The sequence below is a fragment of the Apium graveolens genome, chromosome 4, assembly GCF_009905375.1.
Source record: "Apium graveolens cultivar Ventura chromosome 4, ASM990537v1, whole genome shotgun sequence".
Lineage (NCBI taxonomy): Eukaryota > Viridiplantae > Streptophyta > Magnoliopsida > Apiales > Apiaceae > Apium > Apium graveolens.
In genome coordinates this window covers 194,399,680-194,425,871 of record NC_133650.1, presented here as the reverse complement: position 1 = coordinate 194,425,871, position 26,192 = coordinate 194,399,680, and positions in this window count along the sequence as shown.

Sequence of the window (26,192 nt, the reverse complement as noted above, 5' to 3'; positions counted from 1 at the left end):
CCAATTTATCCAGTTGCCTGACATTTACTGGTGAACTCATCCACTATGACCATAGCATATTTTTTCTTTGCAATAGACATGACATTTACTGGACCAAATAGATCAACATGTAGTAGGTGATAAGGCTCAAGAATTGATGATTCAGTCTTGCTCTTGAATGAGGATTTCCTTTGTTTAGCCTTCTGACAAGAGTCACAAAGGCCATCAGGAGCAAATTGTTAGGTCCCAATGTGTTTATAGAAGGGGGGGTTGAATACAAACAGTACCGAATAATCGAATTAAATGTGGAATAAAAATGTGAAACAAAATTCAAGTTAAATAAGAATATTATTAAACTTGAAGGGTGTTACAACAACGGTATCGATTACAAGGAATTAATCTCAAATTAATTATCACAAATCTAGAATAAATTCGACATGAACTTTTTCTATTTTTGCAATAAAAAGATTCAAATGCTAAACGCAATTTGAGATTAAGTTCTAGGGATTTTGATCCGCTAGATAGTTATAGAAGAACAAGAGAATGATTTCTAGTGGATTGGATTTAACTTTACAAACTAGAAATTATGATCTTGAAGTATGCAGATGAAGGATGAAATATTGTTTTCTTTTTCTTTTCTGCTGTGTTCTTGTTTTTGACTTGTGTTCAGTGTGTATGATAGACTTCTGCTTCTTCTTTTCTTTTTAAATCAATCAACATACTCTCATTGAACTGACAATACAATCCTGAGCTCAGCAAGACAATCGGTAGGACTATTGATTGTACTAGAAAGACAATCTGATTGAACTACAATGACTTTCGGTATGACAATCAGTTGAACTAGCAAGACAATCTCCTTCCCAGTAGAACTTTCGGTATGACTATTGAAATGACTTGGCATGACAATCGGTATGACAATCCAGATTGTCATGCTAGTTCATTTTCAATTGTCTTGCTGATTTAAGACTGTTTTTAATCCAATTAAACTTCTGAAAATTCTTAATATTAATTCTGAATTAATTAATCAATTAATTTAATTAATCAATAAATTAATCTTTGCAGATATAATTTATTTTCTTAATTAAATTATATGACTTAATTAATTAATAGAGAATTAATACTAACCTTGAGCAGCAACCATTCTTCTGAAAATATTCTGAAAATCACTGAGAATTATGAATCAATTCCACCACTTCAATGTTGACACTCGATGTATTGTCTGGTTCATGAGTGACTAACTTCCGTGACGTTTCTTCATGTCTTGACTTTGATAATTGATTTTCTTCAGATTAAATCCTTGTAATTCTTTGATACCCTGACGAGATCTCTGTCACTTGATTAAATCCACAACCTTGATTTATATCGCTGAGGCTTGATCAATTTCTTGAACTTCTTCCAGTGAATTAACTCCTCAAGTCTGTAGATGAGCCTTGTTTCTGAATCCTTTGACAGATGTTACTTTGCGAGATCTCTTTGACGGTAGATCCACTATTTACTTATTACATTCTTATTTGAGTTGAGTTAAATCCTAGAATATACAAATAGGCTATGACATATGCCTTACAATCTCCCCCTATTTGTTTGTTAGACAATAACACACAAATACCTAGAGGATAACTCAACTAACAAATAAGAAAAAGATATAAACAAAAATGCAAAGTAAATAGTAGAAAAGTTCTGGACTAGATTTAACATTATCCAGATTCCAAATAGATGTTCCTCTAGACTGAACATATCTTCAAGTAGTTTCATCTTCTTTTGTACAACCACATTTCCTGTTGAGAAGCCCATATCTCTCTTGCTTCTCCCCCTATGAGAATCAAATGATTAAAGAAGATCACCTTCCTTTACCACCTCTCCCGTACAATAGGATCCGCAGATAAAAACATATGGTACTCCCCTTTTGGAAAACATCTTCTTCCCTTACTAGAAAATCACCTTGTGTTTACCACCTCTCCCATACAATAGGATCCGTAGATACAAACAACAATGGTGTGGTGTAGTGTACATATGCTTCATCTTTTTCTTCCTCCCTGCTATTTCTCCCCCTTAGTTGAGGAATTCTCCAAACTATTACTTAAGCTTTTATCTCCCCCTTAAAGAAGGAATGTATGCCGTCGTCTGAAGGAGTTCTCATATTCACTTGGTTGGAAAAGAAATAACAAATAGTTTCTCTTTCTTCCTTACTGTGAGTGTGTGATTCTATTTAGTGTACCTCACATGTGTTTCACTCTTCTCTCCACTCGTGTTTACACTCATTCTCACAAGTGTATCACTCCACTCATAGCTCCAAAAATCAGCTGTACCTGCAAGGAAAATCACCTTAGCCATCCTTAAGGAGGTCACAGGTGGTGCAATGGGAGTTCACAAATCCCCATCCTTGTTAAACTCGTCAGATGAATCTGAGTCATAATCTACAAGTTGCTAGTTTCCCTTTTAGGGTTCCAGATATGAATTCTGGGAAGGTAAACAATGATCCAACGAATTTAGCATAAAGATCAAAGTTCCCTTCTAATGTCTGTGAAGACATTTCCTTGTGACTCATCAGGTTATATCTGAATCATTGTCAAAAAGTTGCCGATCTACACCTATGTCAGTTCCACTATCCTCAGATACATCCAGGGGATTTAAGCCTGGGGAGGTAGACACTGACCACTGACATATGGCTTTTGGATCAGTATCCTCTCCTAACACCTGTAAAGGCAATTGGTCCATTAACAAACCTTGAACAATTGAATCTGACCTTAAAATGGTCGAAACTCTTGTTTCCGTCAACTCATCCTTTGTGTGTGTAACCTCTCCTTGTGCATCAAGAATTGTTTATGTTTGAAGTGGTGACACTACATCGGATACCCTGGCCGACAGGCAAATTTCAATAGACGCACCCTGTTGAGAGAATGAATCTAGTAACTGTTTATGTGCCTTTTCAGCCATTACATCTTTTTGAGATGATGTATGGGGGCTAGCAGTTCTCTCGGTTTAAATACTACTCATCTATGTAGGAGACAGAGCTACTGGGTTGACTACATAACCTTCCTTATGTGGTGCACTAAGGCACTATCTCCCTCACGCTCATTTATACTATATTTAGTGGTAAGAGAGTGTTGGTTGGTTCTATTTCTGTGTTTGTCTTTACAGTCTGGGATAGATGTTGTGGGTTTTCAACCTCATGACTGTCAATGAAAGAAAGTCATTGGAGACTGAACCAGTATCACAGAACATATGGAAATAGAGAGATAAAATGTACTTAAGATCTTATAATGAATGAAAATTATACATTTAATCTTTTGAGAGAAATGATGTAAAATAGTGATTTCAAAGGATTTTACATGAAATAAGAAATCACTAATGTAGAAAGAAGTTTGAGTTCAATGATAACATTACCAGCTTACAAACAGCCATATCCCTCATTTAAACCTTTGCTGTTATCTCCAAAGGTAACCAGGGGGCCAGCTTTCTCAACCACATTTGATAGCAGGGCTCTATCTCCGGTCATATGTCTTGATAATCCACTGTCAAGAATCCACACTACCGGTTACACCTGTTTAATGCCCTGTACTACAAATTGATTAGACCTTCTTCGGAACCCAAACTTGGTTGTGCCCGGCATACTTGTAGAATTGTCCTTTGTCAGGAAAAACAACATTTTTAACTTTAATGGTCTCAACTTTCTCAATGACTGAACATTTGACCTTATAAACAGCCTTAACAAATTTCTGTTTAGGCTTAGGCACAAATGTCTCCTTTCTAGCCTTAGAAGGACTGGCAGTCTTAGACCTATCATGCTTCTTGTTATTCACATGCTGACGAGGAGTAGTCTTATCATTAGAAATATGCTTACCATTAAAATAAGCATACATCATATTAAAAGCACAAGACATACAATTAGAAACACCACATGCTTTATGAGAGATATTAACAGCAGGCAATTTATGCATGGTAGACATGGAATTTTTGTTATCCAACTCATGTGTGTCTGAGTTAGTCTCAGTTGCTTTCACAACTTTGACTGGAACTTTCGACACACTCGACTTGGAAACAACCTTCTCATTAGCAAGATCTTCAGCACGTATTTCTTCTCGAATAACAGAAGAGGTCGCATCAAATGGTTCAGCAATTGATGCTTTATAGAGGGGTTCATCAACACCCTTAAGCACATGTGGTACTTCCCTCCCTTTAGCACAGACATGAGGAGGGGAGTTTATGCCTAATTATCCAATAGCAACATTGTAATCATAACCTATTCCAGATATTTGATTAACAGCTTGCTTACTGTAGAACTCTTCAGCCTTCGAACAAGAATTGAAGTAGGCTCTAACCTTAGTCTCAAGACCGGTGATCTTATCTTGGAGAATAGTTTCGAGTTTTCTATAACAGTCAACTCTATTCTCTAGAAAAGATACTTGTTCTTTTAACTTGTCTTGATTAATGTGCACAAGTCTTGATTCATTGACCTCTTTCTCAAGGTCTTTGATCTGTAAACTTAACAGTTCATTATCACGACGAGCACAATCTAAGTTACCTCCTAGATGATAAACTAATTCAGCATCAGTATATTTTACCTCTTTTCTTGACGATGAAGCTTTTCCATCAATAGCCATAAGAGCAAGATTCCCTTCTTCTTCATCTTCACTTTCAGTATCATCCCAGCTTCTTCCCTTTGCCAGATAAGCCCTTTGAGAGTTACTCTTCTGATTTGAATTATAAGAGTTCTTCCTTACTTGCTTTGGCTTCCTACATTCTGTGGCAAAGTGTCCCAACTCATTGCAGTTATAGCATCTGATGGTGCTCCGATCAACCATCCCTGTTTTGTATCCACCACTGCTGGTGTTAGAGGATGAAGATCCACCTTTCTAGAATTTGTTGTAGTTGGACTTGTACTTGAACTTGGGATTTCTCTTGAATCTGACATTGGAGTATCTCTTGACAATTTGGGCCATTGACTCATCTTCCAATTGCTCCAGCTCTTCCAAGGAATAAAAATCATCACTGAATTGATTTGTAGTAGGAGGATCATATTCTGCTACTAATACATTTTCCTCAGCCTTGGAATACTGTACCATTCTTTCCGACTGTTGAGATTGTTGTTGTTGTTGACCTTCAGCTACAAGAGCAGTATATGTGCTGACCATTCTATCTTTCTCGTAGACTTCCTTCTGCTGACTGCTCCAACTCATAGGTTTTTAACACACCATAGAGTCTATCCAAAGAAATCTCACTCAGATCTCTAGCTTCTCTAATGGCAGTGATTCTATGTTCAAGATGAGTTAACAGTGTTAAAAGGAACTTTTTGTTGACCTCCCTGATTGAATAATATTTTCCATTTATGTTCAGGTTGTTGATCAACGCATTGTACCTCTCAAACACTTCAGTAATTCCTTCTCCTGGATTGGATTTAAAGTGTTCATACTCAGAGGTTAGGATCTCCAACTTGTTCTCCCTAACTTCCTCTGTGCCTTCATTAATCACCTCAATAGTTTCCCACATGTGTTTGGAATTTTTACAGTTCATCACATGTCTGTTCATCAAGGGATCAAGGGAATCAATTAATATTAATTGAAGGCTGGCATCCAAGGAGGCTTCTTCCTTTTAAGCAGGAGTAAAATCTTCAGGCTCTTTTGGATAGGTTCTAGCTTTGGTAATCACAACATCATCTACTATCACCTTTGGTTCAATAACCATCGAAGTTTTTAGACCCTTCTTTAACAAGTTCAGATATTTGGGATTTGCAACTTGTAAAAATAATAGCATCTTCTTCTTCCACATGATATAATTTTCTTTATCAAATAGTGGAATTTTAACGGTTCCAACTTTTTGTGAAGTCATTATGAATTTTTGAATAAATAAAAATTCACGGAGTTGAAAAAATCACAAAAGTCTAGGATCTTGATTTGTTCGTTAATCATAAGGCTCTGATACCAATTGTTAGGTCCCAATGTGTTTGTAGAAGGGGGGGTTGAATACAAACAGTACCGAATAATCGAATTAAATGCGGAATAAAAATGTGAAATAAAATTCAATTTAAATAAGAATATTATTAAACTTGAAGGGTGTTACAACAACGGTATCGATTACAAGGAATTAATCTCAAATTAATTATCACAAATCTAGAATAAATTCGACATGAACTTTTTCTATTTTTGCAATAAAAAGATTCAAATACTAAACGCAATTTGAGATTAAATTCTACGGATTTTGATCCGCTAGATAGTTACACAAGAACAAGAGAATGATTTCTAGTTGATTGGATTTAACTTTACAAACTAGAAATTATGATCTTGAAGTATGCAGATGAAGGATGAAATATTGTCCTCTATTTCTTTTCTGTTGTGTTCTTGTTTTTGACTTGTGTTCTGTGTGTATGATAGTCTTCTGCTTCTTCTTTTTTTTTTAAATCAATCAACAGACTCTCATTGAACTGGCAAGACAATTCTGAGCTTAGCAAGACAATCGGTAGGCCTATTGATTGTACTAGCAAGACAATCTGATTGAACTACAATGACTTTCGGTATGACAATCAGTTGAACTAGCAAGACAATCTCCTTCCCAGTAGAACTTTCGGTATGACTATTGAAATGACTTGGCATGACAATCGGTATGACAATCCAGATTGTCATGCTAGTTCATTTTCAATTGTCTTGCTGATTTAAGACTGTTTTTAATCCAATTAAACTTCTCAAAATTCTTAATATTAATTCTGAATTAATTAATCAATTAATTTAATTAATCAATAAATTAATCTTTGCAGATATAATTTATTTTCTTAATTAAATTATATGACTTAATTAATTAATAGAGAATTAATACTAACCTTGAGCAGCAACCATTCTTCTGAAAATATTTTGAAAATCACAGAGAATTATGAATCAATTCCACCACTTCAATGTTGACACTCGATGTACTGTCTGGTTCATGAGTGACTAACTTCCGTGACGTTTCTTCATGTCTTGACTTTGATAATTGATTTTCTTCAGATTAAATCCTTGTAATTCTTTGATACCCTGACGAGATCTCTGTCACTTGATTAAATCCACAACCATGATTTATATCGCTGAGGCTTGATCAATTTCTTGAAATTCTTCCAGTGAATTAACTCCTCAAGTCTGTAGATGAGCCTTGTTTCTGAATCCTTTGACAGATGTTACTTTGCGAGATCTCTTTGATGGTAGATCCACTATTTACTTATTACATTCTTATTTGAGTTGAGTTAAATCCTCGAATATACAAATAGGCTATGACATATGACTTACAATCTCCCCCTATTTGTTTGTTAGACAATAACACACAAATACCTAGAGGATAACTCAACTAACAAATAAGAAAAAGATATAAACATAAATGCAAAGTAAATAGTAGATAAGTTCTGGACTAGATTTAACATTTTCTAGATTCCAAATAGATTTTCCTCTAGACTGAACATATCTTCAAGTAGTTTCATCTTCTTTTGTATAACCACATTTCCTGTTGAGAAGCCCATATCTCTCTTGCTTCTCCCCCTATGAGAATCAACTGATTAAAGAAGATCACCTTCGTTTACCACCTCTCCCATACAATAGGATCCGCAGATAAAAACCAATGGTACTCCCCTTTTGGAAAACAGCTTCTTCCCTTACTAGAAAATCACCTTGTGTTTACCACCTCTCCCGTACAATAGGATCCGTAGATACAAACAACAATGGTGTGGTGTAGTGTACATATGCTTCATCTTTTTCTTCCTCCCTGCTATTTCTCCCCCTTAGTTGAGGAATCCTCCAAACTATTACTTAAGCTTTTATCTCCCCCTTAAAGAAGGAATGTATGCTGTCGTCTGAAGGAGTTCTCATATTCACTTGGTTGGAAAAGAAATAACAAATAGTTTCTCTTTCTTCCTCACTGTGAGTGTGTGATTCTGTTTAGTGTACCTCACATGTGTTTCACTCTTCTCTCCACTCATGTTTACACTCATTCTCACAAGTGTATCACTCCACTCATAGCTCCAAAAATCAGATGTACCTGCAAGGAAAATCACCTTAGCCATCCTTAAGGAGGTCACAGGTGGTGCAATGGGAGTTCCCAAATCTCCATCCTTGTTAAACTCGTCAGATGAATCTGAGTCATAATCTACAAGTTGCTAGTTTCCCTTTTAGGGTTCCAGATATGAATTCTGGGAAGGTAAACAATGATCCAATGAATTTAGCATAAAGATCAAAGTTCCCTTCTAATGTCTGTGAAGACATTTCCTTGTGACTCATCAGGTTATATCTGAATCATTGTCAACAAGTTGCCGATCTACACCTATGTCAGTTCCACTATCCTCAGATACATCCAGGGGATTTAAGCCTGGGGAGGTAGACACTGACCATTGACATATGGCTTTTGGATCAGTATCCTCTCCTAACACCTGTAAAGGCAATTGGTCCATTAACAAACCTTGAACAATCGAATCTGACCTTAAAATGGTCAAAACTCTTGTTTCCGTCAACTCATCCTTTGTGTGTGTAACCTCTCCTTGTGCATCAAGAATTGTTTATGTTTGAAGTGGTGACACTACATCGGATACCCTGGCCGACAGGCAAATTTCAATAGACGCACCCTGTTGAGAGAATGAATCTAGTAACTGTTTATGTGCCTTTTCAGCTGTTACATCTTTTTGAGAAGATGTATGGGGGCTAGCAGTTGTCTCGGTTTAAATACTACTCATCTATGTAGGAGACAGAGCTACTGGGTTGACTACAGAACCTTCCTTATGTGGTGCACTAAGGCACTATCTCCCTCACGCTCATTCATACTACATTTAGTGGTAAGAGAGTGTTGGTTGGTTCTGTTTCTGTGTTTGTCTTTACAGTCTGGGATAGATGTTGTGGGTTTTCAACCTCATAACTGTCAATGAAAGAAAGTCATTGGAGACTGAACCTGTATCACAGAATATATGGAAATAGAGAGATAAAATATACTTAAGATCTTATAATGAATGAAAATTATACATTTAATCTTTTGAGAGAAATGATGTAAAATAGTGATTTCAAAGGATTTTACATGAAATAAGAAATCACTAATGTAGAAAGAAGTTTGAGTTCAATGATAACATTACCAGCTTACAAACAGCCATATCCCTCAGATAAACCTTTACTGTTATCTCCAAAGGTAACCAGGGGGCCAGCTTTCTCAACCACATTTGATAGCAGGGCTCTATCTCCGGTCATATGTCTTGATGATCCACTGTCAATAATCCACAATAGCGGTTACACCTGTTTACTGCCCTATACTACAAATGGATTAGACCTTCTTCGGAACCTAAACTTGGTTGTGCCCGACATACTTGTAGAATTGTCCTTTGTCAGGCAAAACAACATTTTTAACTTTAATGGTCTCAACTTTCTCAATGACTGAACATTTGACCTTATAAAAAGCCTTAACAAATTTCTGTTTAGGCTTAGGCACAAATGTCTCCTTTCTAGCCTTAGAAGGACTGGCAGTCTTAGACCTATCATGCTTCTTGTTATTCACATGCTGACGAGGAGTAGTCTTATCATTAGAAACATGCTTACCATTAAAATAAGCATACATCATATTAAAAGCACAAGACATACAATTAGAAACACCACATGCTTTATGAGAGATATTAACAGCAGGCAATTTATGCATGTTAGACATGGAATTTTTGTTATCCAACTCATGTGTGTCTGAGTTAGTCTCAGTTGCTTTCACAACTTTGACTGGAACATTCGACACACTCGACTTGGAAACAACCTTCTCATTAGCAAGATCTTCAGCACGTATTTCTTCTCGAATAACAGAAGAGGTCACATCAAATGGTTCAGCAATTGATGCTTTATAGAGGGGTTCATCAACACCCTTAAGCACACGTAGTACTTCCCTCCCTTAAGCACATACATGAGGAGGGGAGTTTGTGCCTAATTCTCCAATAGAAACATTGTAATCATAACCTATTCCAGATGTTTGATTAACAGCTTGCTTACTGTAGAACTCTTTAGCCTTCGAACAAGAATTGAAGTAGGCTCTAACCTTAGTCTCAAGACCGGTGATCTTGTCTTTGAGAATAGTTTCGAGTTTTCTATAACAGTCAACTTTATTCTCTAGAAAAGATACTTGTTCTTTTAACTTGTCTTGATTAATGTACATAAATCTTAATTCATTGACCTCTTTCTCAAGGTCTTTGATCTGTAAACTTAACAGTTCATTATCACGACGAGCACAATCTAAGTTACCTCCTAGATAATAAACTAATTCAGCATCAGTATATTTTACCTCTTTTCTTGACGATGAAGTTTTTCCATCAATAGCCATAAGAGCAAGATTCCCTTCTTCTTCATCTTCACTGTCAGTATCATCCCAGCTTCTTCCCTTTGTTAGGTCCCAATTTGTTTGTAGAAGGGGGGGGGTTGAATGCAAACAATACCGTTTAATCGAATAAAATGCGGAATAAAAATATGAAACAAAATTCAAGTTAAATAAAACTTTTATTAAACTTGAAAGGTGTTACAACTATGGTATCGGTTACAAGGGATTAATCTCAAATCAATTATTACAAATCTAGAATAAATTTGACATGAACTTTTTCTATTTTTGCAATTAAAAGATCAAATGCTAAATGCGATTTGAGATTAAGTTCTAGGGATTTTAATCCGCTAGATTGATACACAAGAACAAGATAAATAATTCTAGTGGATTGGATTTAACTTTTCAATCTAGAATTTTGATCTTGAATAAAGCAGATGAAAAATAAAATGTTGTGCCTTTGTTTTCTGCTGTGTTCTTGACTTGTGTACTCTGTTGAATAATTGCATGAATGTCTTCTGCTGTGTTTTTGTTGTTTAAGTAAACAGAACAATCCAGTTTACTCAGCAAGACTTTCGGCAAGACAATCAAATGAACTGGTATGACAATCCATTTGAACTGGTAGGACTTTCGGTGAGACTATCCTCTTGAACTAGCAAGACAATCCCAATAGCTAGCAAGATAATCAGAATGAACTAGCAAGACTTTCGGTATGACTATCAATTGTCATACCGATTGTCATAGTAGTTCAAATCACATTGTCTTACTGAATTATTAATAGATTTTAATCTAATAATAATTCTGAAAATCCTTAATATTAATTCTGAATTAATTAATCAATTAATTCAATTAATCAATAAATTAATCTTTGCAGATATAATTTATTTTCTTAATTAAATTATTTGACTTAATTAATTAATAGAGAATTAATACTAATCTTGAGCAGCAACCATTCTTCTGAAAATCTTCTGAAAATTACTGTCAATTTATGAATCAATTCCACCACTTCAATGTTGACACTCGATGTACTGTCTGGTTCATGAGTGACTAACTTCCGTGATGTTTCTTCAAGCCTTGACCTTGATACTCTTGATTTTCTTCAGATTAAATCCTTGTAATTAATTGATACCCTGACGAGATCTCTGTCACTTGATTAAATCCACAATCTTGATTTATATCACTGAGGCTTGATCAATTTCTTGAGCTTCTTCCAGTGAATTAAGTCTTCAAGTCTGTAGATGAATAATGTTTCTTAACCCTTTGACAGATGTTACTTTGTGAGATCTCTCTGACGATAGATCCACTATTTACTTATTACATTCTTATTTGAGTTGAGTTATATCCTCGAATATACAAATAGGCTATGCCATATGCCTTTCAATCTCCCCCTATTTGCTTGTTAGACAATAACAACAAATACCTAGAGGATAACTCAACTAACAAATAAGAAAAAGATATAAACAGTAATGCAAAGTAAATAGCAGAAAAGTTCTGGATTATATTTAACATTTTCCAGATTCCAAAAGAAATTTACAAGTGAATACAAGATAGATGTTCCTCTAGCCTGAACATATAACTACATTAGACTATCTTGATTCATAAAGCTCTAATCATATTACATTGAGTTTTGAGCTAATTGACTTCAGTTGTCTTCTCTTCTGACTTCACCTTCTTCTAAATCTTGAAGCAACTCTTTGTCAAAGACACGATCCTTTTCTGAAGTGAAGCTTGCTGGTCTGACTGGTTGAACTCCAACTGACTTCAGCTTATTCTTGATCTGATTGTACCTTTTAATATTCTTTTCACAATAAGCTTGAATCAAATCAGCAGCTTGAGTCTTCAACATGGATGAGTATCCAACAGTTCTTAAATGATGTTCCATCCAGACCAGATGCTTAGCTGAGTAGTCTTTAAGAGATTGTACATCTAGCTGACAGATTTGAAGACAATCAGACTTAAAGAATCTCACCTGATGAGGATTGTTGACCACTTGAGGACTAGCCCTGCTGGCAAACTCTTTAAGCCTTTCTCGAAGAACTTCATTCAATTCTGAGCTTCTTTTTACCTTGTTGAGAAGAACCCAAATCTCTGACAAAGAACGATTCTCAAACAGATGAAGTGACACCTTGAAAGATCCTTCACTCTGACAATATACAAAAATGCTCATCTCATTTAGGGATCTATCAAAGCAACTGTGATCCTTGAGACTTCAGTCTTGATAGCATTCATGTACATGTCATTGTTAGGATTTGAGATTTCCAGCTTGTCAAGAAGATGTAGGAACTGTCTATCATTGTTAGTGCTCAGCTGAGGCATATCAAGTACTCTCCTAGCTTCATCCCATTTTTCACCAATCTTCAGTCTGACATCTCTTCTCCTTTCTTGAGCCTTAATGTCATGAAGACGTTGCTTTTGAAGAGTTTCTGTTCTTTGTATGTCTTTCCTCATGTCAATGATCTGGGAGACCTTTTTGAGTTCAGCTTCTTTTCTTTTCATCTCTGACTGCTGCTGCTGAAACTCTTTCTCAAAGATATGATCCACTGTAGCTTCCTCTTCCCATTCTCCAAAATCACTTTCCTCTTCAGCTTCAAATAAACCATCTTTATCTTCCAAGACTGGTTCAGTGGGAATGTCAAAAATATCAAAGTCATCCTGTTCTCCACTGTAATAGACATCATCAGCCTTTCCTTTGTCCCCAGCAGAGGTATCTTTTTCTTTCCCCTTTCCACTACTCCCTTTCTTCTCCCCCTTAGTTGAGGGATCCTCTACTGACTTTCCCTTAGATCCTCCATGACCTCCATCACCTCCCGAGCCTGAGCCTCCACCAGACGACCCTTCAAAGTAAGTCCTTTGTTCTTCATTGGGACAGTGAGAATTTTTGATCATGTAGTACAAGTGCTTCATCCCTTCATTCAGATGTTCCATGCCTGCCTCTATCTTCAGAAATCTAGAGGAATCCAGTGAATGATTCATTTCAACCAAATCTTCAAGAGAAGTCATCGTTGTATGTAGAGAGCAGAAGTCAGAAATGTCATCAGCTGATAACGTTGGAGTTTCCTGAATGGAATTGAGCTTTGGTGTGGCAGTGTTCTTGAGATCTGAGATATCATTCCTTATGAGTGCCAGCTGATTGTTGACAGAGGTGGAAGAACAAGACCGTTCAACCACTTGTGCTTCGAATGCTTGAGCTTCAGCTTGGCTTTTAGCAAGTTCTTCTTTTAGAGCAGCAATTTGAGCTAAAAGGTTTACAGTATCAGTGTCTGTGTGTGCTCTCACCTAAATTTCACTCGTGTTTGGTTCACTCACCTCACGTGCTTGTGTTTCTCTCAATATAATTGCTCGTGAGGAGTCTTCCTGTTGCTGTTCTTCTGTACCTGCAGTTAAAATCACCCTAGCCTCTTCAAGAGAGGTCAGTGATGGTGCAATGGGAATTCGCGAGTCCCGATCCTCAGTCAAACCTATCATTTCATGTGAAATAGATGTCTGAATTGCTTCAGGGATAGATTGACCGAGTTGCCCTCCACTTTCTCCAGATAAATCTGTGAGTGGAGAATCCCGTGAGGGAGCCAGAGGTGTTTGATCTGGGAGGGGAGAAAATGACTCTATTAAGGGTGGCTGAGAGTCAGATTTTCCCTCAGAAGCATGTGACTGCTCTTCTGCCGTAACTATGGCAGGCATTGTAACAGACTCTATGTGCACTCCTCGCTCTGTGTCCTGAGTATCATCTGTGGGTATGTATGGTTCCATTGTGAGTAATGGAATTGTGCTTGACTCAGTACAAGATGCCATGGCCCTATGGCGAATTTCAATAGATTCATCCTGTTGAGAGAATGTCTCTAGTAACTGTTCATTGGCCATTTCAAAGTCCATATCCTGTTGGGAGGACAAAGATGGGCTTTCAGATGCCTCAGTATAAGTTCTTCTTTTCTTTGGAGGAGGCAGAGTTGAGGGTTCACTCACATTTGACAATGCACTACTTCCTATTAACCTTCTGGGTAACATTTTAGACAGTGGGGGAGAGGTTGAAATAGAATATGACTCTGTGTTTGGCTCTATGACCTGGGATTGAAGCTGTGGTTCTACAACTTCATGGTCAGCCCTATCAACCACTGGGGGTCTTTCAACAGAAGTAGGAATGGAGTGAGAGTGATGAATTACTACCTGTAAAGGAAGAGCATCTGATGTTGGAGGAGCCTGGGTGGCTTGAACCACTGGAGGTTGAGGTTGTTGTTCATGACCGGGAAGATTGAAAATAGGTAAAGGAATATAAGTGGCCATGAAAGCAGATACAAGTACTGGAACTTGCATAAATTTAAAGGTTGTGTCTTGGCGGGTGTAAATCTTTTTGCTTACTGGAGGGGGTTCGGTTACTGCAGAGTTAGCAAAAAGGGCTTTGTGTTCAGGTGTGAGAAGATGATCTGCTATAAGCATGAGAAAACGAGCATAGTAACATGATACCCTACGATTTGTAGAATGATCACGTAAAGCAGTAGTGAGACGTCTCAAGAGAATGGGAAAAAGTAGTTTACCAAAATTGATCCTTTGATTGAAAACAACCGCAAGACCAATATACTGCAGAGTGGAAGTGATGTTGTGAAAGTTGGATTTAGTGTAGTTGGCAAACACTTTAGAAAGTGTATCGAAGAAAATATCCCATTCAGACACCAAATTGGATTTTGAAAGTTTGGTTAAATTGATCACCCCCTGATAGTGAATAGCATGGAAAAAGTTTGTGATATCATTTTCAGAGGGTAAATTACAGAAATTGTCCAATGGAAAATTTAACGCCTGATTGATGACTGATTCATCAACTACATACTGTGTTTGCCACGGTGAATGAAAAAGATTTTGAATCATCGGCCACAGTAGAGGTTGTGCAAATCAGTCTAAGCAGATCGACATTTAAAATCACATTTGATTTAATAGCAGAGCTAACAATCGAATGGTCATTTAAAAATCTAATCCACGGCTTAAATTTTTCTACATCACATTTTTCTGGATTAAAATAACCAACCTGATTATGCGCGACAATTTGGAAATTGAGAGCCATTTAAAATAATAATAAGACAAACACTTTCAGAATTTTAAGAATACTATTAAGAAAATTCGAATTAATTAAATTAATTTAATAATTCGAATCAAATTAATTATAATCGAAAAATTTAGACAGAAATGTATCTCGTTAAAATTCTTAACTCACAAACGCAGATTTGACAAGCCAAAAGACACAAATCAGAAATTAAAAATAAAATAAAATAATAAAAAAATACCCAAAATCAACAAACAGAAACTGATTTTTTTTAACAAAAATCCAACAGCACTTCTGTATGTATATACTTGTATGTATATATCACAGGAGTGATGATTTTTGTATGCTGAGTAAAAACTCGAGCAAGGAAGATCAAATGGCGAATTGGGAGTAGCTGTTCGAAGAGAGAGAGAGAGAGAGAGAAAGAAGGAGACTGTTGAAATTTTGAAAGAAAATGAACTGATGAAGATTAAAACAGCCACAAAAATGATTAAGTAGTATAACTGGTATGACAATCCGGGATTGTCATACCGATTGTCATACCAGCTTAAAAACAGAAAAAGAAAAAAAATAAAAGTAATAAAAGTAATAAACACTAAATAAATATAACTGGTATGACAATCTGATAGTCATACCGATTGTCATACCAGTATAAAATAAAAGAAAATATATATATATATAATGTTTATAACTGGCAAGACAATTGATAGTCATACCGATTGTCTTGCCAGTATAAAACTATACTGAAAAACACTAAAATGACAATTATATACTGAAATGACTTTCAGCAAGACAATTTCAATTGTCTTGCCGATTGTCATTCTGGAAACAAAACGTTTACAAACAGAATTAATAGGTATATATGTGTATATATATAAGTTCTGAAATGATTTTCAGCAAGACAATTTTAATTGTCTTGCCGATTGTCATTTCAGTAGAAAGACAATCAAATATGTACAGAAAATATGGAAAACTGAAATAAAGTCTTATATAAACAGTAGAAATTCAGAAAATATTTACAAAATTAAAATAATTAAAATATTTCTGAGATAATAATATTTTCAGTCCAAAAATAGATTTCTTTTGAATTTTAACAAATTAAATTCATAGAAAAATATTTTTAGAGAAAATAAAATATTCTGAGACATTAAAATTAACAATTTGAGTAAATAAATAAGATAAGATAATAAAAATTCCATAGAAATAAGCAAGACATATGATAAAATGATAAAATAAATTTGCAAATGAATTTTTCATTTATGAAAAATTCATTTGTAAATTCATTCAAGAACAGATCTCAGATATTAACTAAATTAATCACTAAAACTATTCAACATGCCCAATTTACCAACTAATCTGGTAAATGTGGATTCATCAAGTGGTTTAGTGAAAATATCTGCTATTTGTTCTTCTGTTGGAACAAAAAATAGTTCAACAGTACCACTCATGACGTGCTCTCTAATAAAATGATACCTGATGTCAATGTGCTTTGTCCTCGAGTGCTGCACAGGGTTGTTGGTGATGGCTATTGCACTTGTATTGTCACATAAAATAGGAATTTTATTAAATACAGAGCCATAGTCTCGTAGCTGGTTCCTAATCCACAAGATCTGAGCACAACAGCTTCCAGCAGCAATATATTCAGCCTCGGCCGTTGAGTTGGAAACTGTTTGCTGTTTCTTACTGTACCATGAGACTAGCCTGCTTCCTAGGAATTGACAACTCCCTGAGGTGCTTTTCCTATCAACAACACTTCCTGCGTAATCATAAACTGTATATCCAACAAGGTTAAAACCAGATTCTTTAGGGTACCAAATACCTAGATTTGGTGTTCCCTTAAGATATCTTAAGATTCGTTTAACAGCAACGAGATGAATATCTCTAGGATCCGCTTGGAACCTTGCACATAAGCATGTAGCATACATAATATCTGGTCTACTTGCAGTAAGATAGAGTAACGAGCCAATCATACCTCTGTAGCTTGTGACATCTACCTTAATGGAGTTTTCACATGGTCCAAGCTTGACAGCTGTAGTTGATGGAGTCCTTGCTGAAGCAGAATCCTCTAGATTGTACTTTTTGAGGAGTTCCTTGAGATACTTGGATTGACAAATAAATATTCCATCTAACCTTTGATTTACGTGTAATCCAAGAAAGAACTTCAGCTCTCCCATCATGCTCATTTCAAACTTGCTGTGCATTAACTTAGCAAATGTAATAACCCCAAATTTTGGAATTTTTTTAAACCCTTATGAATAGTGATTTTGCTGATTATGTTGAATAAGAAAACTTTTCATACCACACTATGTAGGGGTTCTTTTATTGATCTTCTGAGATATTATTAGTACTCTATGTGGTATATAAGTGTATGTAAAGATTGTCAGAATCCAAATCCGAACACTTTGATTTTTCCCGAAAATCCACCAGATACCGAAATAATTGAGTATAAGGTAACATGATTAAAAGGATTTAAATTCAAGGATTATAAGAGAGGATCATAAAAGGAATATAAAATATTGAGAAAGGTTTAGGGGAACCCAAGTAATAAGATCCCGGGTATGATCTCTCAAACGATAAACGAGAACGAAAGCTAAGCAAACCGTAAAACAGATAACGACCATTAGCAAAGTAATTAAGCACTAATCAGATGGGATTAGTGGGTTGTGACATCATCCAACCATAAGGTTTGGACAAGTGTCCTTGTGATGATGTAATGGAGGTGATGTCATCACTTTATTAAAGTTAAAGGAAGATATTTACCAAGGATTAATCCTAGCCAAGCAAATCATTTCACAAACTTTAGAATTCAAGAATCAAGCAAGCTTTCTTTTTCTCCCCACCTAAACTCTCAGTTGGTTTTCTTCAAAAACCAAATCTTAGCTTCTCTTGCTCTAAAATCACAAGGTAATTACCATAGCTTCCTTACCTACTAGTGAATGCATGGTAGAAGTTTGGAAGCCAAATTCCATTCTTAACCTAGGCAAAAAAATCATCAAAAGTGATGATGAATAGTAACTTTCAAGAACTAATGTTAGTTTTCTTCATTTTTATGAAATGTTAAGGTTATACAAGCAAGGATCAAGGTTCTTTTAGGCATTCAAAGCTCTTGGGTTGTGTTAGGAAGCTTCAAGGAGGTATAAACAACTTTCACCTTTAACTTATAGTTTGAACTTTGAGTTTTGATGAGTTTATGGATGGATTAATGTATATATAGAAATATCCATGTATGTATAGCAAGATCCATGTATGTTAGATAGTTTGGTTGGATTTGTGGTGATTTTGGATATGAATCTTGGTTAATGGTTAATGAATCTTAAGTTATGGTTAGTAGATCATGTTTGTGGTTGAATGAGTTGGAAAACCTTGAGATTTTGACCATTGCCATTAGTAGATCATGCTTTTATTCATAACATCAGAACCCTTGATAACACTGATAGGTTTTGACCATTGCCATTATTATATAGTTCATGTTACGAGCTTCGTTTTGATATGTGGTTCGTTGGATTCCGATGAACGGTTTAGGAGAAACGGCCGTTTTAAGTAACGACGTTTCGCGAACGAACCCTTACCCCTCGCCTTACTTTGAAACCTTGGTAAAGGACCTTAAATGACTAATTGGAGTATGAAACATTTATGATAAGTGGATTAGGTATTTGGTAAGACACTCGCGAAAGAATCGCCTTAAAACTCGTAATGGTTAATTTATTAAAAATGGTGGAGCCGAGGGTACTCGAGCGACTTAAGAGAATCAGTAAGCGCAAAACGAGCGTTAGAGTCTAATTCGGTTAAAGTATAGATTTACAAGTGACTTTGGTTTAATTCCAACTTACTTGTTGTTTATAGGTTACCAGACTCGTCCCGAGCCATTGTAACCCCCAGTCGCTCAGGCAAGTTTTCTACCCGTTATACTGTTGTTGTGATGTATATATGTATATGCATGATCTTGCGATAAATGCATATTTGTTATTAGCAAATTCTTGCGATATATTGTAGCATGTGATATGGTATATATGCATGCCTGTTTCATATTCTTGAATTATATATCTATTGGTTAAAATGCTTATAGTTGCATAATACATATGCTAGAGATAAGCGGTATTCGAGTTTACCCTTAGTATAAGGGATCAAAAGGTGAACATATTTCTAAACCGGGAGTCAATGTTCCCGAGTATAATATATATATATATATATATATATATATATGGTTATAGTTTTTAAAACTATTAATCGAATAAGGTTTATTCGATAACTTTAACTTTATTCTATTTAATGAATATTTATTTAATGAATATTATTTTGAATATTCATTCGAGTGCTTATGACTCAGTTATATTATTTAATGAATATTATTTTAATATTCAATTGAGGATGTATGACTCACTTTATTTTATTTAATGAATATTACTTGAATATTCATTTGAGGACTTATGACTCACTTTATTTTATTTAATGAATATTACTTGAATATTCATTCGAGGACTTATGACTCCTTTATACTATTTAATGAATATTACTTGAATATTCATCCGAGGACTTATGACTCCTTTTATTTTATTTATTGAATATTATTTTGAATATTCATTTGAGGATCTATGACTCCGATTATTTGCTGAGATATATTCTTTATTTTATTAAAGAATAAGGTGTCGATAATCAAACTTATTTTTGATTATTCAAATAAAGATAGTACTTTCGAATAAGTATATCTTTGGTTATTTAATACTCGTTTCAAGTATAAAGTTTTACAACTTCTACTTCAATTATTTTTATAAGGATTATCATTATGGGAATATTATTTAAATAATAATATTCAGATATTTTCTAATATATTGGGGCTGATTTACTTCATTAAATCAGCATTACTCCAAACACTCTTTAAAGTGTTTTCGAGTCTTCAAAATGATTTTTAAAAGTTAGAGCGGATCCCAAAACTCATTTTTATAATTAAGATCTTCCTTTTAAAGGAGATTTAAATACTCGCTCAAAACCTGAGGGATCCGGCTCTATGGTATATTTTATATTCGCAACAAGGTTGCAGTTTTGGTAAATGAATTGATTACTTACCCAACGTTCGGGAAGTAAGTCCATCTATCGAGTCGGCATAAGCATCATGGGCTCAGTGGGCGTCCATGAAAGTTTAAGTGGCTCAGTGGGAGTCCATCAAATGCGTAAGTGGCTGAGTGGCAGTCCAGCATAAGGTCCTATTGCGGCCAGGGTGATGACCAGTGGGGAATTCGTCCATCTACTAGTAGAAAAGGTTACTTATTGGTATCTTTGCCTGATCAGCAAGATATCAGGTTTACGCCAAGGTTTTCTCCTTTCCAAATTCATTGGATATTGCAACTCTGTTTATAATTTTCATAACAGAGGTTTTCAAGGAGTGTATGAAATGTATATATATAGGTGTATATATATATCGGGATTTAATGAAGTATCTCGTAACTTCATTATTTATAATGATATTCAAAGATTGAATCTATTCAAAGATTGAATCTATTCAAATCTTGTCTTGTAGTCTCATCTATGTGATGAACTTTTGAACTGATTATAACTTGAACGGTGGTAGTTCAAGTAATATTTGGAAAAGATATAAGTATATTGGGGTATCTTGTAACTTCATATTTTCAACTTATATCTAGTTAGTGATTATCTTATGCATATCAAAGATTTTCAGAAAAACGTTGAGACAAGGGTAGATATATGAGATCACCTTGCAACGATATTTTTATACAGTTATAAACTGGAACTCTGTGTATATTATGCATGGAAGAGGACTTCCAAGATTTTGAAAAGTATATATGTATATATACTGAATATTTTGTGACTTCATCGCATTAAGATATCAAACTTGGTTCATTTCTTCTGACCAAGACTTTCATGAGTACTATGAGAAGGCTCATATATTGTTAATCATTATACATATTATTTTGGTGGGCTTGCTGCTCACCCTTGCTTTCTTCTTTCATCACACAACATCAGATAGACAAGATGAACAGGACCAAGCTCCCAATTCGTGAGCGGATAGGAAACGTTCCACAGTTTCCTATAGGCGTTGATGTCGTTGTAGCTGAGGTAGGAACTACCAATAGGCTAGGCTTTCAACTTTTGATGTATCAGATTATGTATATTTATGAATTGTAATAATGGCAGAGAAATGTAAATTTATTCAGAAACCTGTTTAAGGTGTATTGGCATATAATTGTGGAATAAAACGACTTGTGATTATTTTTGGATATTCATCTCTGAGACTATAACTTCTGGTGTGTGTGTTTATTGTGGGGTCACAGTACAGAGTAGATGATTATTTATTAAGATTGGGTGTTATTAAGGAAAATGGAACTCGTGACAACCCGGATCCCCGACCCCGGATTTGGGGGTGTTACAGAAGGAGTTGGGAGGATTTGAGGAAACCTTGAGATAGTTCGAAGGATAAATATTGAGACACGGATAGACTGAGGAGACAAGAAAATAAGAAATTAGGAAAAATTGGATGAAGGAAGTGACCTTCAAGAATGTGAAGTGTAAGACCGGTGGCTTGATACCCAGAAAGGGAGACGCCATGTATGAAAGATATCCCAACATTGAGGTGACTGTTGAGATAAACAACAAAAGTAAATAAGGAATTATTAAGAAGAGGTTCACGTTGAACACGACCAATATCTTCCAGAACATCCTTATTATCGTTACCAAACTAGGCAAGAAAAGCGGATAACCGTTGTTATCTTTTGGAGGCCATATTGATTGACCTCATTTTGAATACAGATGTTATTGTGAAACTAGGCATATACTATCGAGGTGGGAATGATTGAATAAGGCACCCTTATCAGGGATATATGACTTGATTTATCCATGAAAGGATGCATGTACCTTTTAAAGGTGGAATTAAGGATAAAACATAGGTAACTTAAAATGAATCTTGGGGGAATGCATAAAGGTTGGCATTTCACCCTTAATAGGGACAGTATGAGTTTTGACAGTATGATTTGGAAAGGGTTAAGGTAACAACAACCTTTAAGAATCAGTAGAGAAATTTTCAGAAGTATATAGACAATGGTTCTAGTATTAGTAAATGGTATTTTGATATGCCCTGTATCTAGGGAATACATGAGGAACGATTGAAGGATAACCTTAGAGGTTTTACAAGAAGAAAGGAAATATTCGAAATTCTCAAGAATAAAAATGTTAATAAAGGAAATATGACGTAATTATAATGATGCCAAGTGGGGCACGTGTTAAACCACGAGAAAGTATGGATCAAACCAGTAATGGTCGAAATTGTTCAGGGCAATTAGGACTTAAGATAAAAGATGTTCTAATTATGATTGAGAGTTAGTCATGACAGTGATTAACCTCTAAAGACTGAGGCAATAACTTATGGAAAAATGGTGATATTTTTTTTTTACTCATCAGATTTTAAGGAAAACATCTTCACATAAGCTGTGATTGAAATGAGGTAGAAAATTTATTTGGAGGTGGTTAAAATGACATTGACTGTAAGGAAATTTTACTATTAGGAAAGGCCAAAGAGGTGGCCGACACTTTAAAGGTAAGAGGATAATTATAGGCGCTTGTGCCAAAGGAATACAGTGATGATGGTTAAAGCTATGAAGGTTGTATTATGGTTTGGAAGATTGACATTCCTTCTGATGACTGTGCAATACCCAACCGTAATAGTAGTTGGTATAGGTTTAATTCGTGTAATCGCCATGAGCGGGCTATCTATCTCAGAAGATACTATCTTGAGATAAGCCAGGACCATGTTTCAAAAAGGACTAGACGAACCCTTGAGTTAAGTCTTCTATTTAAGGCATACGAGTAAGAATGGTATTAACCTGCTATCGTTGCTTTGATTGAAACTCTTCTGCAATTTTATCTGCTTCATGTCATGTAAGTACGTCAAGTTCAGGAGTGTTCTTCATGAATCATGAACGGTGATCATGTTACCTCCTTAGAAGAATTAGATACGAGATGTATGGACTCCGTATGGTTAGCTATTAAGACTTCATGGAAAATGAATGATTACAGTAGGTCAGTGGTGGACCATAGTAATGCTCCAATAAGTCTATGAATAATGAGACAATAACAACTGTGAGAGTTGTATTGTAATGAATGTTGAGATTGAGTACCACTAATCGGGTCGTGGTGATGTATAAGTTATCATTGAATAGACTAATTAAGTAGATTATTTACCTATTGAATATTTATTCCTCCTTATCAAAAGAGAGTCGTATTACTATATGAGGAAGGTTGCGGTGCAAGCATAGAATTCTAGTAATGATGATGTCTAGAATGAGATCCCAGATTCGATTTTCGATATCGAGGGAGTTTCAAAGGTGATTGTGTATAAGCTCGAGGAAGAGAATGGGTCCATAGAATGATGGACGGAATAGCAAAAATATTTAGGCATGTGAAATACGATGCTGTAATACTTGATGTTGATATAAATACATATATGTTTTGTTCTCCTATGACAAACCTCTATAGTTCAGAGGTAGGTTCCAAGCCAGATATCTTGTGGCAGTATATTTTTTTTTATATATACAATTCTCTTCAATTTGTTCTTTTCTCTCATTTTCATTTCATGTAAGTTGAGAAGAACAACCCTTCCAGAAGGGGAGGTATTGCCGAATGACTATCTATCTGTGTGATAGAAGCCTAGTAGGATACCACATGTTGTTTAATTGCTTGTTAAGTACTAAAGGCTGGCCACCTTCTGTACTAACTATGCGATATAACAAGTGTTCATGATCATAGTGATCTCTCAATAAATTCGTTTACTTCTATATGAAGGACTAAGCTTTCGAAGATAGAAGCAGCTGAAAAAAAAGTAGTAAAGTTGTGGTGGTATTCGGAATGGAAACACATTCGTGATACTAAGGTTGAAGAGGTTATTAAAAGGTTATAGAACGCTAAAGAGCAAAAGTATAACCAGTATAATATTAGGAACGGAAGGTAGTAGCGATTACGAACTGGAAAAGAATGGGTATTGAGAAGCAAAAGCTCTAATGTTAAAAGCTATAATGAGAGTCTGTGCAATAGACTTGAAAGAAATTGGAATGATCACTTAACACGGATTGAGTTTCTTACGACAATAGATCATATGTCATTATCGAGATGTCGCCTTATGAGATCCTTGAGGGAAGATAATGTCGATCTCCCTTATGTTAGGATGAAGTGTAGAGCGCAAGATGCTCAGACCAGTAGTGGTCCAAAGGACCAAGGATATAATAGATCTAATCAGAGGACGGCTGGTAGTAGCCCAAGATGGACATAAAAAGTATGTTGATTTGACACGAAAGGACAAGGAATGGGAAGTAGGGGACCTAGTGTTGTTATAGGTATTCCCTTGGAAGGGGTTAATGAGATTCGGAAAGAAAGGAAAGCTAAGTCCACCAATTGTTGGACCCTTGGATATATTAAGAAGTATTGGGAAGTTAGCATATGAGCTAGCCTTAGCCCAGAACATGTAGCAAGTCATAACGTGTTCCACGTATCAATGTTAAGGAAGTGTAATTCGGATGCCAGATAAATAAGGGCATATGAGCGCATAGACATGCAACCCGACGTAACCTATATGGAGCAACCAGGAAGGGTTATAGAGTGAAAAGGAATAAGTGCTTAGGAGAAGGGTTATCAAACTATTCAGAGTTTGATGGAAGAACCACAATGTGGGAAAATTTACTCGATGAGTTAGAAAGTGCAATGTTAAGAGAGTATCCCTATTCATTTTCTATCTGATTCCGGGACGGAATCCTTTTAAGGAGGGGAGACTGTAATAACCCCAAATTTTGGAATTTTTTTAAACCCTTATGAATAGTGATTTTGCTGATTATGCTGAATAAGAAAACTTTTCATACCACACTATGTAGGGGTTCTTTTATTGATCTTCTGAGATATTATTAGTACTCTATGTGGTATATAAGTGTATGTAAAGATTGTCAGAATCCAAATCCGAACACTTTGATTTTTCCCGAAAATCCACCAGATACCGAAATAATTGAGTATAAGGTAACATGATTAAAAGGATTTAAATTCAAGGATTATAAGAGAGGATCATAAAAGGAATATAAAATATTGAGAAAGGTTTAGGGGAACCCAAGTAATAAGATCCCGGGTATGATCTCTCAAACGATAAACGAGAACGAAAGCTAAGTGAACCGTAAAATAGATAACGACCATTAGCCAAGTAATTAAGCACTAATCAGATGGGATTAATGGGTTGTGACATCATCCAACCATAAGGTTTGGACAAGTGTCCTTGTGATGATGTAATGGAGGTGATGTCATCACTTTATTAAAGTTAAAGGAAGATATTTACCAAGGATTAATCCTAGCCAAGCAAATCATTTCACAAACTTTAGAATTCAAGAATCAAGCAAGCTTTCTTCTTCTCCCCACCTAAACTCTCGGTTGGTTTTCTTCAAAAACCAAATATTAGCTTCTCTTGCTCTAAAATTACAAGGTAATTACCATAGCTTCCTTACCTACTAGTGAATGCATGGTAGAAGTTTGGAAGCCAAATTCCATTCTTAACCTAGGCAAAAAAATCATCAAAAGTGATGATGAATAGTAACTTTCAAGAACTAATGTTAGTTTTCTTCATTTTTATGAAATGTTAAGGTTATACAAGCAAGGATCAAGGTTCTTTTAGGCATTCAAAGCTCTTGGGTTGTGTTAGGAAGCTTCAAGGAGGTATAAACAACTTTCACCTTTAACTTATAGTTTGAACTTTGAGTTTTGATGAGTTTATGGATGGATTAATGTATATATAGAAATATCCATGTATGTATAGCAAGATCCATGTATGTTAAATAGTTTGGTTGGATTTGTGGTGATTTTGGATATGAATCTTGGTTAATGGTAAATGAATCTTAAGTTATGGTTAGTAGATCATGTTTGTGGTTGA